We start from the raw sequence: 15,792 nt of genomic DNA on the forward strand, positions 1-15,792 counted from the left end.
TGCGGCAAACTGCAAACGGGACTTCTTATGGCTTTTTTTCAACAATGGCTTTCTTCTTGCCACTCTTCCATAAAGGCCCGATTTGTGGAGTGCACGACTAATAGTTGTCCTGTGGACAGATTCTCCCACCTGAGCTGTGGATCTCTGCAGCTCCTCCAGAGTTACCATGGGCCTCTTGGCTGCTTCTCTGATCAATGCTCTCCTTGCCCGGCCTGTCAGTTTAGGTGGACGGCCATGTCTTGGTAGGTTTGCAGTTGTGCCATACTCTTTCCATTTTTGGATGATGGATTGAACAGTGCTCCGTGAGATGTTCAAAGCTTGGGATATTTTTTTATAACCTAACCCTGCTTTAAACTTCTTCACAACTTTATCCCTGACATGTCTGGTGTGTTCCTTGGGCTTCATGATGCTGTTTGTTCACTAATGTTCTCTAACAAACTTCTGAGTCCTTCACAGAACAGCTGTATTTATACTGAGATTAGATTACACACAAGTGGACTCTATTTACTAATTAGGTGACTTCTGAAGGCAATTGGTTGCACTGGATTTTATTTAGGGGTATCAGAGGGCTGAATACTTTTGCACGCCACACTTTTCAGTTTTTTATTTGTAAAAAAAATTGAAAACCATGTATCATTTTCCTTCCACTTCACAATTATGCGCCACTTTGTGTTGGTCTATCACATAAAATCCCCAAAAAATACATTTACGTTTGTGGTTGTAACGTGACAAAATGTGGAAAAGTTCAAGGGGTATGAATACTTTTGCAAGCCACTGTATATATGCATCAACAGGTCAAACAGAATCTTTTTGGGTTGGGTCTGATAAAGGGTCCTGCACACCTTTGGAATGTGGAAGGAAACAAGTTCTATGAAACCCGGAAATAACCCATGCGATCAAAGGGAAAAGGAGCAAACTCCATACAGACAGCACCAATATTCAGGATCGATTCCGGGTCTCTGGCACTGTTAGGCAGCAACTTTACGACCATAGTCTTGAAGTGAATTAAAACATAGCTGTTAAGGGGGACATAGTGTGACTTAGAGATTTAAGACTGAAAATAGATAGTTTAATTTTTAGTAACCAAAGTTATCAACGTTTAATTTTTTGCGTGTTGGAAATCAAGATATAGTGGCACAGCTAGTAAACTTGCTGCCTCACACGCCAGAGACCTGTGTTTGATTCTGTCCTCGAGCACTGTCCTCGGGCACATTCTCCCTGCAAGCATGTGGGATTCCTCCCAAATCCTAAAGATGCATTGGCTTTGTAGGTTAATGTGTCTCTGTGAAATTGCCCCGAATGTGTAGAGAGTGGGTGAGGAAAGTGGGATACCATAGAACTAGTGTGAATGGGTGATCGATGGTCAGCATAAACTTGGTGGGCTGAAAGGCCTATTTCCATGTTAAATATCTAATGGAATTATGCAATAGACCAAAGTATGAAGATGTACTGGAAACCTAGAGGGCTGAAAGATTGGAGGAGGTGGCGTGAATGGCAACATTCATGTTTCTTTTTAATCTACTCTGACGACCACAGGTTAGATGGATAAATCACAATCTGTGTTGCTGGTTTTACATTTCATTCTGGCAGTGAATGCCACATGCAAAATGAAAACAAAACACCATAATCCCCCCCACCCCCATCACCCAGTTCCTTTCCCCTCCTCCATCCACTCATCTCCCACCCTTCCCAATTCCAAGACAACCATTTTTATCCCTAAATCCATGATCATGCCTCCCCTGGTTCTACATTTTATGCCCCATTTGCTCCATTTTGTTTTCTGTAATTATATCTCCAACTCAATCACCTGCCTTTAGTCCCTCCTCACCTGGATAGAGAAAATGCTGGGTGTTTTGTTGTAGCTCAATGTATACATTTTGCAAATAGCTGAATAAATGTAATTTTGTAAAAAAGACAACAGACCATTTGTCTTCACTGGCACGTTGTATGAACAATGGTTCAATGGTGGTTTATTTGTCACAAATGCAACTGCACAGTGAAATTATTTTTGCATATATTACACAGGCAGGTAGAGCTCCTCTAGTATCTTTGGTGACGTCGCTGAGTGGACCACGTGACGCCCCAACACGTTATTGAATGGACTTCACGTGACTTTCCCGCCCAATCAACGGACGGAGCGACACGTGACGTCATTAATGCGGTCACCACGTGACGTGAAGGTGATGGTGAGGATGAGGGTGAAGGTGAGGATGAAGGTAAAGTGAGTGTGAAGGTGAAGGTGAGTGTGAGGGTGGGGGTGGGGGTTAGGGTGGGGGTGGGGGTGGGGGTGAGGGTGAGGGTGGAAGTGGTGGTGAGGGTGGAAGTGGTGGTGAGGGTGGGGGTGAGGGTGGGGGTGAGGGTGTGGGTGGAAGTGGTGGTGAGGGTGGGGGTGGGGGTGAGGGTGAAGCGGGTTTCTGCTCCACGTCCGTGTTCGTCTGTATCCACCGGTCCGCGGACGGGGCTCGAGGCGGGCGAGACCAGCTGGTTTAGAAATAAAATTTGCGGCCGTGAAGGACGATCCCTGCGTTTGGCCTGAAGAGCGAGGGGAGGGGAGGGGAGGGGGGGGGGGGCGGGGGGGGGTCGCAGCGGTGGAGTTGCTGCTGCCTGACAGACAGACAGACAGCGGCCGCCACAGATGCGGGTTCGATCCTGACTACAGGTGCTGGCTGCACGGCCTTGGCTCCTTCCTTCTCCCCCCCCCCCCCCCCATGGCCTCGCTGGGTTTTCTCCGGTTTACTCCCACACCCTAAAGTCGTCAGTCATGGAGGATAAGTGTACACATCTCTCTGCCGTGTACAAACGATGGTGGTAATAGTAGAGTGAGACTTCCACTGCTGAATCACTATCGCTGAATTAAAATATGTACTCATTCCAGATTCTTTCATCCTCCTTCAGTCTGTACAGTAATATCAATCGGCTAATTGTGCTACAGATTCCTGCCCCTTCAATGGTTGTACTACTGATCGAAGAGGAGGATTTACCAGGAACCCTGCTGCGGTTATGTTGCATAGGTAGGTTCAGAGGTGCCATGTGATTATGTAACCCATATAAATTACATAATTAAAAATCTGGTTATACATGGTTTAAAATTAATTTGCACAAGTTGTCCTTGAAAGCGAATCAGATGGTCGACACACTTTTACACACTTTTGCCAACGTTACTGATTTGAATGTTGCCAAATCAACCTCAAAGTTGCTGTTGTTAAGCTAAAGTTGACTGACTAAAAGAAAGGAATAGAACAAAGAACATTATGGCCCCATGGCCCACAATGTCTGTGCCGAACATGATGCCAAGATAAACTAATCTCCTCTGCCTGCACGTGATCCATGCCCCTCCATTCCCTGCATATCCAGGTGCCAATCGAAGGATATCGAAGAATGCCATAGAACTGGCAAAACAACTCATAAATAACTAATTGTCGAGTTCAGCATCTTAAATTGTTTTACTCACTCCCTAACCAGCAGCGAGCGAATCAAAGTACAGGTGCACAACCTTTTATCCGAAAGCCTTGGGACCAGACACTTGTCGGATTTCGGAATTTTTCGGATTTCCGAATGGAAGATTTTTAGCGTAGATTAGGTAGGTAGCGCGGGCGGCTTGAAAAGTCTGGAGCGGCTGCCTCCTCCCCGGAGACTGGGCAATCATTGCATAAATGTTAGTCAGTTAGTTTGGAGGGATTTTATGTGGTGGGGGGGGTGAAGGGGGAAACTTTAATTCTTAGTCCCCTACCTGGTCGGAGAGGCGGGGAGCGGGCAATGCCTTACCGGGTCGCCGTGCAGTAAGCTACGGAGTGCTGTGGCCGCCGACTCCCAACATCGCGGAGCTGGGGGCTGCGGGCGTCCGGCCGCGGTTGGAGCTCCGACCCCGGCAACTCTACCCCTGGCTGCGCGGCGCTCCAAATCCAGCGCGGCCCGCGGCCGGACGCCCGCAGCCCCAGCGCCGCGATGTTGGGAGTCGGCGGCGTCGCAGCGCTGGGATACCAGCGGGGAGCGGGCAATGCCTTACCAGGTCGCCGTGCGGTAAGCTCCGGAGCGCTGTGGCCGCCGACACACAACATGTCGGCGGCCACAGCGGTGCTGGGGCTGCGGGCGTCCGGCCGCGGGCCGCGCTGGATTTGGAGCGCCGCGCAGCCAGGGGTAGAGTTGCTGGGCTCGGAGCTACAACCGCCGCCGCCCGCGGCCGGACGCCCGCAGCCCCAGCTGGGAGTCGGCGGCCACAGCGCTCCGGAGCTTACTGCACGGCGACCCGGTAAGGCATTGACCGCTCCCCGCCTCTCCGACCAGGTAGGGGACTAAGAATTAAAGTTTCCCCCTTCACATAAAAGCCCTCCAAACTAACTGACTAACATTTAAGCAATGATTTACAGATGTTTAAGTGTCTCTCCGGTCTCCGGGGTGGAGGCAGCCGCTACAGTAGTACAGACATGGGTTGACCGTGGGTCGTTTCGGGTCAAGTTTGGCGCCAAACGCGAGCTTTGGTGTGCAGACGACATCCTGGAAAAAATGGCCGGTTTTCGGAATTTTTCGGTTTCCGGAACTCCGGATAAAAGGTTGTGCACCTGTACTGCATTTCAGTTGTTTAGTCTTGGCCTTGATGCTTCCTGCAGCACCTAGTGATAATTACAGTTCTATAACAACAGCAGGATTCTCAATTTCACTGCCTACTAAGTTGGGAAGCAGTTTTGAGTGACGCTAAATATCTTGGCTTTGGATTAATTCCAGAGGATCCTCGAATGAAATTCAACTGTTGCAGCTCTACTACGACACACATTGTTTGTAAAATCTTCACCCTCTGATTATCTCCTCTTTACACTCTCAGTCCTGGTGCAGGGTCTCGACAAGAGACAGATTATTCCCATGCTTCCACAGTACTTGGAAATACCCACTGAGTTTCTCCAGTAATGTTGCAGTATAATAATGCTATTGTCAATGATACCAGAAATTCTTTTCTCTCCACAGTCAAGGATGGACAGATTGCCTCTTTAAAGAACATTGGCAGAAAATGCGACACTCGTGCCCTGATGTCCAAGGTAAACTAGGGGAAAGCTTATTATTGGAATTAGCTTTTATTTCAATGTATTACAGGAGTACAATTTACTGTGCCGTTGTGTTGGTTACTGCACTGGAGCTATCACTTCATATTCACTTTGCCCCTCATCGTTTAACCTCCCCACCATCTTTCAAATGAAAGAAAAACATTGTGGACGTTCCCCCAAACAATAGGAGAGATGAGGCAACAGATGGTATAATGTCAATGATAATGAAGGGATGTTGCTCATTTAGTGGAGATTACAGACTTTGTTTGTCTGAAAGGTTTTGCATGTTTTGGTCATTGTTCAATTTCTTGATCACTTTTAACAGACATTTTCACCAACCAGCTTTTAATATTCATAAATTTGGAGACAAATGGATTAATTTAGCAATAATTTGTGAATCTTGTCCTCTCCATAATAAAGGTTGCTTAGCACTAGTGTAAGGAAATTGCCTCTAAATTACCTACTTGTTATCTCATTGATAGCTTTGTAAAAGTTGTTTTACTCTCACTATGTCTATGTCTCTATCTCTCTGTCTATGATGCTCAGCCCACGCCCCATATCAGTACCATTGCCACGCCACGGCCGCAGGGAGATAACAACCAAGCGGAGGGCGCCACAGCCCCCCTCCTGTATTGATAGCAGTCCTGAATATTACTGAGATAAGAAAGGGTTCAGCCGTAGACACATTACGAAGGAAGTTCCGCATAATCAGCTGAACCCAAGGACGCCTACGTCAAACTATGGCACCTTCTGCATTCCTGTTGTGACTACTAAGAGAGTAAACAAAGGGGAACTTAGACACACTGCTAACCTAACAAACCTAATACCTATTACCTCCAAACCTAAACCAACCATAAAGCCTATCAATAATACCATCAGGATGGGTCTGCTTAATGTTAGGTCTCTTAATAACAAATCATTTTTAGTCAACGATTTTATTACCACCTCTAAACTGGATTTTATGTTTTTAACTGAAACATGGCTAGAACAAAATAACAGTGCAACCATTCTGATCGAGACAGCTCCTCCAAACTATAACTTTTTTGATGTATGTAGATCTGGAAAAAGAGGTGGAGGGGTTGCTGCTATATTTAAAAATGTATTTCAGGGGAAACAGATGTCACTTGGTGATTTTCCATCATTCGAATACCTTTGTGCTGTATTGAAATGTTCCCCCAGAGTTCTCCTATTAATTATTTACAGGCCTCCTAAATATTATGCGAATTTTTTCGATGACTTTACAGAATTATTGTCTAGCATCTCCACTGACTTTGACTGTCTAGTTATAACTGGTGATTTTAATTTTCATACTGATGGTTTGAATGACAAGGGTGCAAAATATTTTTTTACTATTTTAGACACATTTGACCTGTCTCAACATGTGAAAGAGGCTACTCATTGTAATGGGCACACCCTGGACTTGATTATCACAAAGGGTCTCATTGTTTCTGATATTTTCGTGACTGATCCTTCATTGTCTGACCACTTCTGTGTTTTCTTTAATATATCTTTTATTCCCGACATACAGACAAAATCAAATACTGTCAAAAAACGGTATATAAATGAACATTCTAATGTACTCTTTAAAAATGCCATCTCCTTCTTACCACCTCTAAACCCATGTTCTGCTGATGATCTTGTAGATAACTTTAACTCCAAAATTGTGAAAGTTATAGATGTCATTGCACCTGTTACGGTTAAAACGATTTCTGGTAAGCAAAAGGCACCCTGGAGAAAAGCTGCTTTTGTAACAGCCCAGAAAAGAGATTGCCGGAAAGCTGAGCGCATCTGGCGGAAAACAAAACTTCATATTCACCATGACATCTATAAAGAGAGCCTCCGTGCCTACAATTTAGACTTAAAAAGTGCTAGAGAAACATTTTTCTCCAATATCATTAACAACAACACTAACAAGGCAACAACCCTATTTGCAACTGTTGACAGACTGACCAACCCCCCAACACAATTACCACCTGAACTCCATTCCACGCAGAAATGCAATGAGTTTGCATTATTCTATACAGATAAAATTGAAGGCATCAGACGTGCCATCAATATCACCGCTTCAAACAAAAATGTTGGATCACCACCCTGTTTAGGCAAAGGTAACGTGGCAATGATGACATGCTTTAATGTCATAGACTCTAAAACTCTTGTGGAAACGGTGACACAACTAAGGCCATCCACCTGCTGCCTTGATGCTTTACCTACCAACTTCTTTAAGAATGTTTTTGACTGCCTAGCAATAGACATACTGCAAATAGTTAACAGCTCTCTTCAATCAGGCAATTTCCCAAAAGCCTTGAAAACTGCAGTTATTAAACCTCTTTAAAAAAGCGGTGCCTAGATGCCTCTATTATTAACAACTATAGACCAATATCAAACCTATCTTTCATAAGTAAAATCATTGAGAAAGTTGTCCTCCAGCAACTTAATCACTTCCTGGCTTCACAACTGGCTGCTACGACAACTTCCAGTCAGGATTTCGACCTCTTCATAGCACCGAGACCGCTCTTATTAAAGTTGTAAACGACATCCGTCTTAACACAGACTCTGGCAAAGTTTCAATATTAATGCTATTAGACCTCAGTGCTGCATTCGACACTGTTGATCACTCAATACTTTTGGACCGGTTGGAAAAATGGGTGGGGCTCTCAGGCACAGTCTTAAGTTGGTTCAGGTCATATTTACAAGATAGGAACTATTTTGTTTCCATTGGCGACTTTGTATCAGAACCAACCAACGTGACGTGTGGAGTACCGCAAGGTTCGATCTTAGGGCCCTCTTTATTCAACATCTACATGCTCCCACTAGGGCAATTCATGCGAAATAATAATATTGACCACCACTGCTATGCCGATGACACTCAAATCTATGTAGCGCTATCACCAAATGACTATCGCCCCATAGATCTGTTGTGCCAGTGCATTGAGCAAGTCAAAGACTGGATGTGCCAAAATTTTCTCCAACTAAATAAGGACAAAACGGAGATAATTGTTTTTGGTGCTAAAAAAGAAAGGCTTAAAGTAACCCAACACCTTCACTCTCTGTCCCTGAAAACTTCAAACAAAGCCAGAAATCTTGGGGTCATTATGGATTCAGATTTAAATTTCGACAGTCACATCAAATCAGTAACAAAATCGGCCTACTATCACCTCAAAAACATAGCAAGATTAAGAGGACTCATGTCAGCTCAAGACTTAGAAAAACTTGTACATGCCTTTATTAATAGTAGGCTAGATTATTGTAACGGTCTCCTTGCAGGTCTTCCAAAAAAAACTGTCAGGCAGCTACAGCTTGTTCAGAACGCTGTTGCTAGAGTTCTAACAAAGTCCAAAAAATTTGAGCATATTACACCAATTCTTAAATCCTTACATTGGCTCCCTGTATGTCAGAGAATTGATTTTAAAATCCTGCTGCTCACCTATAAATCACTACATGGTTTAGGGCCAAAGTATATCACTGACATGCTTCCACTATATAAGCCTTCTAGACCGCTAAGATCTTCTGAAACCAATCTGCTAGTGATTCCCAGAGTAAATACAAAACATGGGAAAGCAGGATTTAGTTACTATGCAACAAATAGCTGGAATAAACTTCCTGAAGATTTAAGACTTGCCTCAACTTTGACCACTTTTAAAACAAGACTGAAAACTTTTATGTTTACTTTAGCTTTCAGCTAAATCTTAACTACATTGCACTTTTAACTTTTGCACTTTTTATAATGCATTTTTAATTTTGCTTTTCTTTTCTTTTAGTTCTTCTATTTTATTTCATTTATTGTATGACATGTTTTCATGTGAAGCACTTTGAGTCTGCCTCGTGTATGAAATGTGCTATATAAATAAAGTTGCCTTGCCTTGCCTTGCCTAAATGGAAAAGTATATTATGGTTTTCATCTTTTCCCGAAGTAAAATTTCACATTTTTCTACCGATACTTAATCATTTTGAGAACTCTTCTAGTGTTTCCATATTTTTTTTAAACACAACACTGCATTTTTGAAATGTTGGTTTTGTCCCACTATAAATATGTTAGATTTGTTTTTTGCTTGGACCTTTTAATCCACTTCATGATCTTTTGTATATTTGTAAGTCCAAATTCATTTTTTCCCTTCAGATTCTTAGATAGCTAGCCTAGAAATTTGCCACATCAGAAAAACAAGTGTTGCAAAGTTGAAAATTGTATTACTGTGACATCATGTAATTTGGTGCATTATTTTAGTGAGTGATTTGTTAACCTAACATCCAGCTCAGCAAAATAATGGCAAATACCAAATTCATCTCCAGGGAGATTTTCAATGACATTGGTCTAAATAACGACTGCCATTGATCACGGAGAAGAGCCAGCTTTTATTAATCAAGCTGAAACTGAATATCATTAAACAGCAAATCTATGTTCTTGTAGTCTGATTGTTGCATGCTGTAAGCATGTTTATAGAACTGTACAGCACAAGAACAGACCCTTTGGGCCACAGTGTCTGTGTTGAACATGATGCCAAGACCATCTCTTGCTTACCTGTGTATTTAATCCGTAAACCCTACATTCCTTGCACATTCATGTGCCGATCAAAAAGCCTCAAATGCCACTATCATTTCTATCTCATCCCCAACCTTAGGCACTCAACCTGTGTAAAAAATGAAATAAAAATAGATCTATAAAGATTGTCCTCCACATTGCATTCAAACTTTGCAGCCCACACCTTAAAGCTATGCCCTCTAGTATTTGATTTTTCCATTCTGCAGATTAAAAAGATTCTGACTGTATCTGATCTATGCCACTCATTTTATATACTTCTATCAGGTCTCGGTGAAACCTCTGAAGTTCGAGGGAAAACAATCTTAATTCTGACTAACCTCTCCCTGTCGCAAATACCCCCTAACCCAGACAAACTTAACAATTTCAGACATTTGCAATCACAAATATCTTATAGTGCCTCTGGATCTTACACTCCTAATCATAGTTCGACGACAGATGGCACAATGGGCTAAGTGTTCGGCTGGCGACCGGATGGTAGCCGGTTCGAATCCCGCTTGGAGTGCATACTGTCGTTGTGTCCTTGGGCAAGACACTTCACCCACCTTTGCCTGTATGTGAATGTGTGTGAGTGATTGGTGGTGGTCGGAGGGGCCGTAGGCGCAGATTAGCAGCCACGCTTCCGTCAATCTGCCCCAGGGCAGCTGTGGCTACAGAAGTAGCTCACCACCACCGAGTGTGACTGAAGAATGTATGAATAATGCGATGTAAAGCGCCTTGAGAATTCTAGAAAGGCGCTATATAAATCCCATCCATTATAGTTGTCAAGAAGTTAGTCCTCAAGACAACATAGATTAGTAATTATTTCTGAAGAGGCGGAATTGATAATATCATTTTTTACACAGAGAGTGGTGAATCTGTGGAATTCTCTGCCACAGAAGGTAGTTGAGGCCAGTTCATTGGCTATATTTAAGAGGGAGTTAGATGAGGCCCTTGTGGCTAAAGGGATCAGGGGATATGGAGAGAAGGCAGGGATGGGATACTGAGTTGGATGATCAGCCATGATCATATTGAATGGCGGTGCAGGCTCGAAGGGCCGAATGGCCTACTCCTGCACCTATTTTCTATGTTTCTATGTTTCTAATTAAAATTTCAAAGTTACTGAGTTTTGATTCTGCTTCATATGTGGAAAGAAGTATGACTTTACATGGAAGCATTGGAGAGGATACAAATATGATCAACAGGTGTGGTACCAAAATTGGGAATTACTCCTCAATTTTGAACAATTAGTTAATTTGGCTGGGAACAACAGGAATTTAACAAGATACTTAGGTTCTCCATTTCACCCACAACAATGGCTTATTTCAGACCCAACCATATGTCACTTTAACCACTTCTTTGCTGTGGCGAGCCAGGAAAGGGATGAGGTCCTCATTCAGGTTCCCAGTGTAGTAGTGGAGAGGGCAGCGACTCATGCCAAGTTCCATACACAGCAGTGTCATCACTGACATATCTAAACAATAAAGCAATGATGATCTATTTTAGCATAATTCCACTCCATTATTCCATTCCTGGACACATCCTGAGCAGTAAACAAGATGCTGCGTAGCATCAATCTTTTTACTTAGATCCTTTCACTTTGTTTGATTCTGTGTGGCACTTTAAGGAAGGCCTTCGAAACATCTCTGGTTCTGATGTATCTTTTGCAGGTTAAGAGTTGTGTAGACGAGGCGGCCATTTCACCAAACATTTTCGCTTGTTTCGCCAAGGCCTGCATCTGTTTTTTGTGCCCCCCTCCCCCCGTTCTGTCTTTTCTCCCCCCCAGATGCACTCTAATTTCTCCCACCATCTCCCTCTTCTTTAACCCTCTACGTCCTATATATATAGAAACATAGAAAATAGGTGCAGGATTAGGCCATTCAGCCCTTGCAGCCAGAACCACCATTCAAAATTATCATGGCTGATCATCCAGAATCATAACCTTGTTCCTGCTTTCTCCCCATAATCCCTTGATTCCATAGTGCTATATCTACCTCTCTCTTGATTTGCCCTACACTGCCACCTGTGGCAGAGAATTCCACAGATTCACAACTCTCTGAGTGAAAAGGTTTTTCCTCATCTCAGTCCTAAATGGCCTACCCCTTATTCTCCCCCAACATGGGGAACATTTTCCTGCATCTAGCCTGTCCAATCCCTTAAACATGTTATGTTTCTATAAGATCCCATCTTATGCTTCAAAATTCCAGTGAATACAAGCCCAGTCTAAATTCCAGTGAATATAAGCCCATTATCTCGCTCCTTCTGTATTGTATTTCACCCCTTTTCTCTCATTATCTGACAGCCTTGTCTCTTTTTTATTTCCAGTGTTTATCCGCCCATCTGCCAATAAAACCTCCTCGCCTGTATTCACCTATAACTTGCTAGGCTTTGTCTCCTCCCACTTCTTTTTCAGCTTTCTCACCTTCCCTATTACAACCCAAAAAAATCACCTTTTAATTCCCTTCAGTGATGTAGCCTGACCTGCTGAGTTATACCAGCACTGTATCAGGGCTTTTTTTCTCTGTTGCCAACCGGGCAACCTAGGCAGCTTTTTCAGTTGCCAAATGACAGTTTAGGTGGTCATTTAAGACGGCTTGCATGGCGTGTGCGGTAATGTGCTCGGACGAAGTGCGCAGTTACCAGTCAGAATTATGCTCATTGAAGCATTCACATATTATTTCTGCTTCAAATAAAGTCACAAACTAAACATATTCACCAATCAAGACATGATATATCCCATAATGACATGCAACAAAATTATAATACAGTATCTCAGCTCTTTTTACACGTTGCAATGAATGCAATTTCTATTATTTCTTTCTACTTCCAAACACATGTGGTTGGATGATTCAGCATATGATCAACCCGTGTCAATAAATCCTGGACCATGGTAACATATATGCTTAACCATGCACACTACAGATTGATGCAAGCATGTTTTCTGTGAAGGACCGAAAATTATCATGACATGGCCATAGCATGGGTCGTTATTGGTACATAAACTCACTTGCTTCCCACATAATTTATCCACAACAAAATATACAGGTTGCAAGGAAATTTCTAAAGGCATTTTATGATAATAGCTGCTAAAACCGACGATACACACCTGACAGGTTAAACATTACACTAACTGACAAGAACTGTCTGTGGAATTCTCTGTCTCAGAGGGCCGCTTCTCTGGATACTTTCAAGAGAGAGCTAGATAGGGTTTTAAAGATAGCGTAGTCAGGAGATATGGGGAGAAGGCACGAACGAGGCACTGATTGGGGATGATCAGCGATGATCACATTGAATGGCGGTGCTGGCTCGAAGGGCCGAATGGCCTACTCCTGTGCCTATTGTCTATTGTCTATAAGAGATGGCTAAATGACATAACTGCAGCAAATGTTCTTTTGGCAATATGTTTAAAGGTGTCAAAAAGCCACATTACCGGATATTCAGATTAGATGTATGTGTCGTGAACAGCAATGAAGATTCCAAGTTTGTATTTAAAAAAATATATATGGATAAACGCTGTTTCCATCATTCCCACTTTAGGTGGCCATTGGCAATTGGGCAACCGTTAATATCGGGCCCTGCTGTATGTTTTATCTTTGGTGTGCTAGTTGTAAATGTGCGCGGCATCTGCTAAATTATTTATTTTTTATGTACCCTGCTACCATATCTTTAATTTAAGTCCACAGTCTAGCATTTCCCTAATGCTGATGCCAGCCTAACTGACCTGCAGTTCCTCATTTTCTATCTCCCTCTCTCCAGAAATAGTGAGGCGTCATTTGCTCTCTTCCAATTTGTGTGAACCATTCTGCAACCTACGGAATTTTGGAAGATGATGAACAGTGCGCCTGCCTGAAAGGCTACGGATCAAGTTCTGGAATTTGGGCAGCTATTTTCCAGCCGGCACGGACTCCATCTTCTATGTCACCAACTCTACGATTCCTTGAAACCGGCAAGACGTCTGATTGACACAACACAGTGGAAACCTGGAGCGATCTCCCCAAAAGGCTTTTTGGATGCTGTGGGTCAGTTGGTACTTTCACTGCCATGTTCAATAGGAATTTTGGTGGGAGGGTTAATGAGGGATTCGGAGCAAATGTGCATAAATTAATCTGAGCACAGGCCTTCCCTGACTAACAAATGGATTCCATTTGTACAGATGTTGATTTTTGTACGTCAGAAAATAGACAACAATCACTCTATGTTTACCATTTAGTAATGAATGGCATTAAAAAACACATAATGCTGACAAGAAGGAACAATGTTAAAAGAGACAAAACTAGTTCTAACGTTCCTAGAAATGAACGTATGTATGTACATCGGAGTTTTGAATTTAATATTGGAGCTTTTCTGCATGTATGGGTTTCTCGTAAGTGGGGCATTTGTTACTCTGGGATGGCCTGGGTACTGCTCTGTCATTGTGTAATTTAATGTCAAGAAAAATATTAGAGGAACTGAATTGATTATGCTTTTAGCTTTGAAGAGGGATGTTGTGCTGATCATCTAATTGAGGTATAGAAAAGTATTTATGGCACGGAATATAATGTTATATTCAGGAGGGAGAGAGGGATGGAATGCTGAGGCACAACAAATTTGCCATATGCTTGTTTAGTTTCTGTAATGAAGAATGAATTGTAATCTGGCAAGCAAAGTCATGAATGGATTGTCTCACGATTCCCAGGCATACTTTACACATGCCTGGCTATTTCACGTAATAGATCAAAAGTATTGCCTTTGATTCTTTTTCACTAAATCTGTATCCCTTGGTTGGAAACCTTTATGCCTTTGACAAGAAGCGTATGTACGTGACTGATCTATGAACACTTCTTTTAACCTTCTCTAAGCACGACAATCCCACTTTCTTTGGATTTTTCATGGATGTGAAGCCTTTCATCTTGATACCATTCTTGTTGTTTAATGCAGTCGAACAGACTTGTGTAGAAGCGATTTGTAAAAACGTAGCATACCTTGCTTTTATACTTTGCTTCTCTGTTCCAAAGGTTCAGTGTTCCTTTTTTAAACTGACTATTCAACCAACTTGTTCTGCAATTGTTAAAAATTGCCTTTGTACATCTGCAGCGGTCTCTGTCCCAACATTCCCCATAAAATTGTACCATTTAGTTTACATGGAATTCTAGAGGTGAGAGCTGGGTTACTGTTCCTTCTCCGTTGCTAATGTAGCACATCGTGCAGTGTAGCATTGAATCCACTGATGAGGTGATGTGGAATGCTTGGTTTTAGGTACTGGTCATTCCAACCAATGACAGGACTCAGACACAAGTCATAGACAACTCTAGACTGTCATTAGAACATTGGACATTAAAAACTACTGTAGAATTGCATGTAAACATGGGTGACAAACTGCATTAATATTTCCCATCATTACAAGCATCTGATAATGCCACAAAATACTCCTGCCAGAAATATGCAAAACACTTTTGCTTTAATTAAACTAATAATCCCATTACAAATTGCCTTACTTGCAAAGCCTAGATGTTTTTGTGTCACCGTCAGAGTGGTAAATGTGACGTATCCTTCCTGAGTAATCGATTTTAAATGCATTTACGTTCAAAAGTCATTCGAGTTGATTTAACCATTCGCCCCATTCAGTCTACTCCGCCATTTAATCATGGCTCATCTATCTTTCCTTCCCGACCCCATTCTCCTACTTTCTCCCATAACCTTTGACACTGTTCCTAATCAAGAACATGTCAATCTCTGCTTTAAGCATACCCAATGACATGGCCTCCACAGCCACCTGTGGCAATGAATTCCACAGATTCACCACTCTCTGACTGAAGAAATTCATCCTTATCTTTCTATAGGTATGTCCTTTTATTCCGAGGCTATACCCTGTGGTCCGAGACGCTCCTACTAGTGGAAACATCCTCTCCACATCCACCCTATCCAGGCCTATCATTATTCTGAAAGTTTCAATTAGGTCCTCTCTCGTCCTTCCAAACTCCAGTGAGAGCAGGTCTTGAGTGGACAAACGCTCATACGTTAACCCAATCATCCCCGGGATCATTCTCGTAAACCACCTCTGGATGTTGGCACAGCCGGTCCCCACCTCGGATGTAGGCCCAAAACTGCTCACAATACTCCAAATGCAGTCTGACCAGTGCCTTCTAAAGCCGCAGCATTACATCCCTGTTTTTATATTCAAATTCTCTCGAAATAAATGCTTTTAGATCACTTGCCAGGCTTTGTTTTCTCCCCCTCCCCCCTCTAGACAAGCCTGTTGGACAC

At 42.7% G+C, this 15,792-nt stretch overlaps 1 long non-coding RNA gene across 2 annotated transcripts in view; it reads left to right on the forward strand.

The window, feature by feature from the left end:
- Positions 1 to 13,504, forward strand: part of LOC116966189 — a 60,954-nt gene extending 47,450 nt beyond the window's left edge. For both annotated transcript variants that reach the window (XR_004409918.1, XR_004409919.1), the window contains 3 exons: positions 2,876 to 3,011; positions 4,960 to 5,030; positions 13,306 to 13,504. This is a non-coding gene — a long non-coding RNA (uncharacterized LOC116966189). The remainder of the gene's footprint in view (positions 1 to 2,875; positions 3,012 to 4,959; positions 5,031 to 13,305) is intronic.
- The last annotated feature ends 2,288 nt before the right edge of the window (positions 13,505 to 15,792 follow it).

The sequence above is a fragment of the Amblyraja radiata genome, chromosome 36 (assembly GCF_010909765.2).
Source record: "Amblyraja radiata isolate CabotCenter1 chromosome 36, sAmbRad1.1.pri, whole genome shotgun sequence".
Taxonomy (NCBI): domain Eukaryota; kingdom Metazoa; phylum Chordata; class Chondrichthyes; order Rajiformes; family Rajidae; genus Amblyraja; species Amblyraja radiata.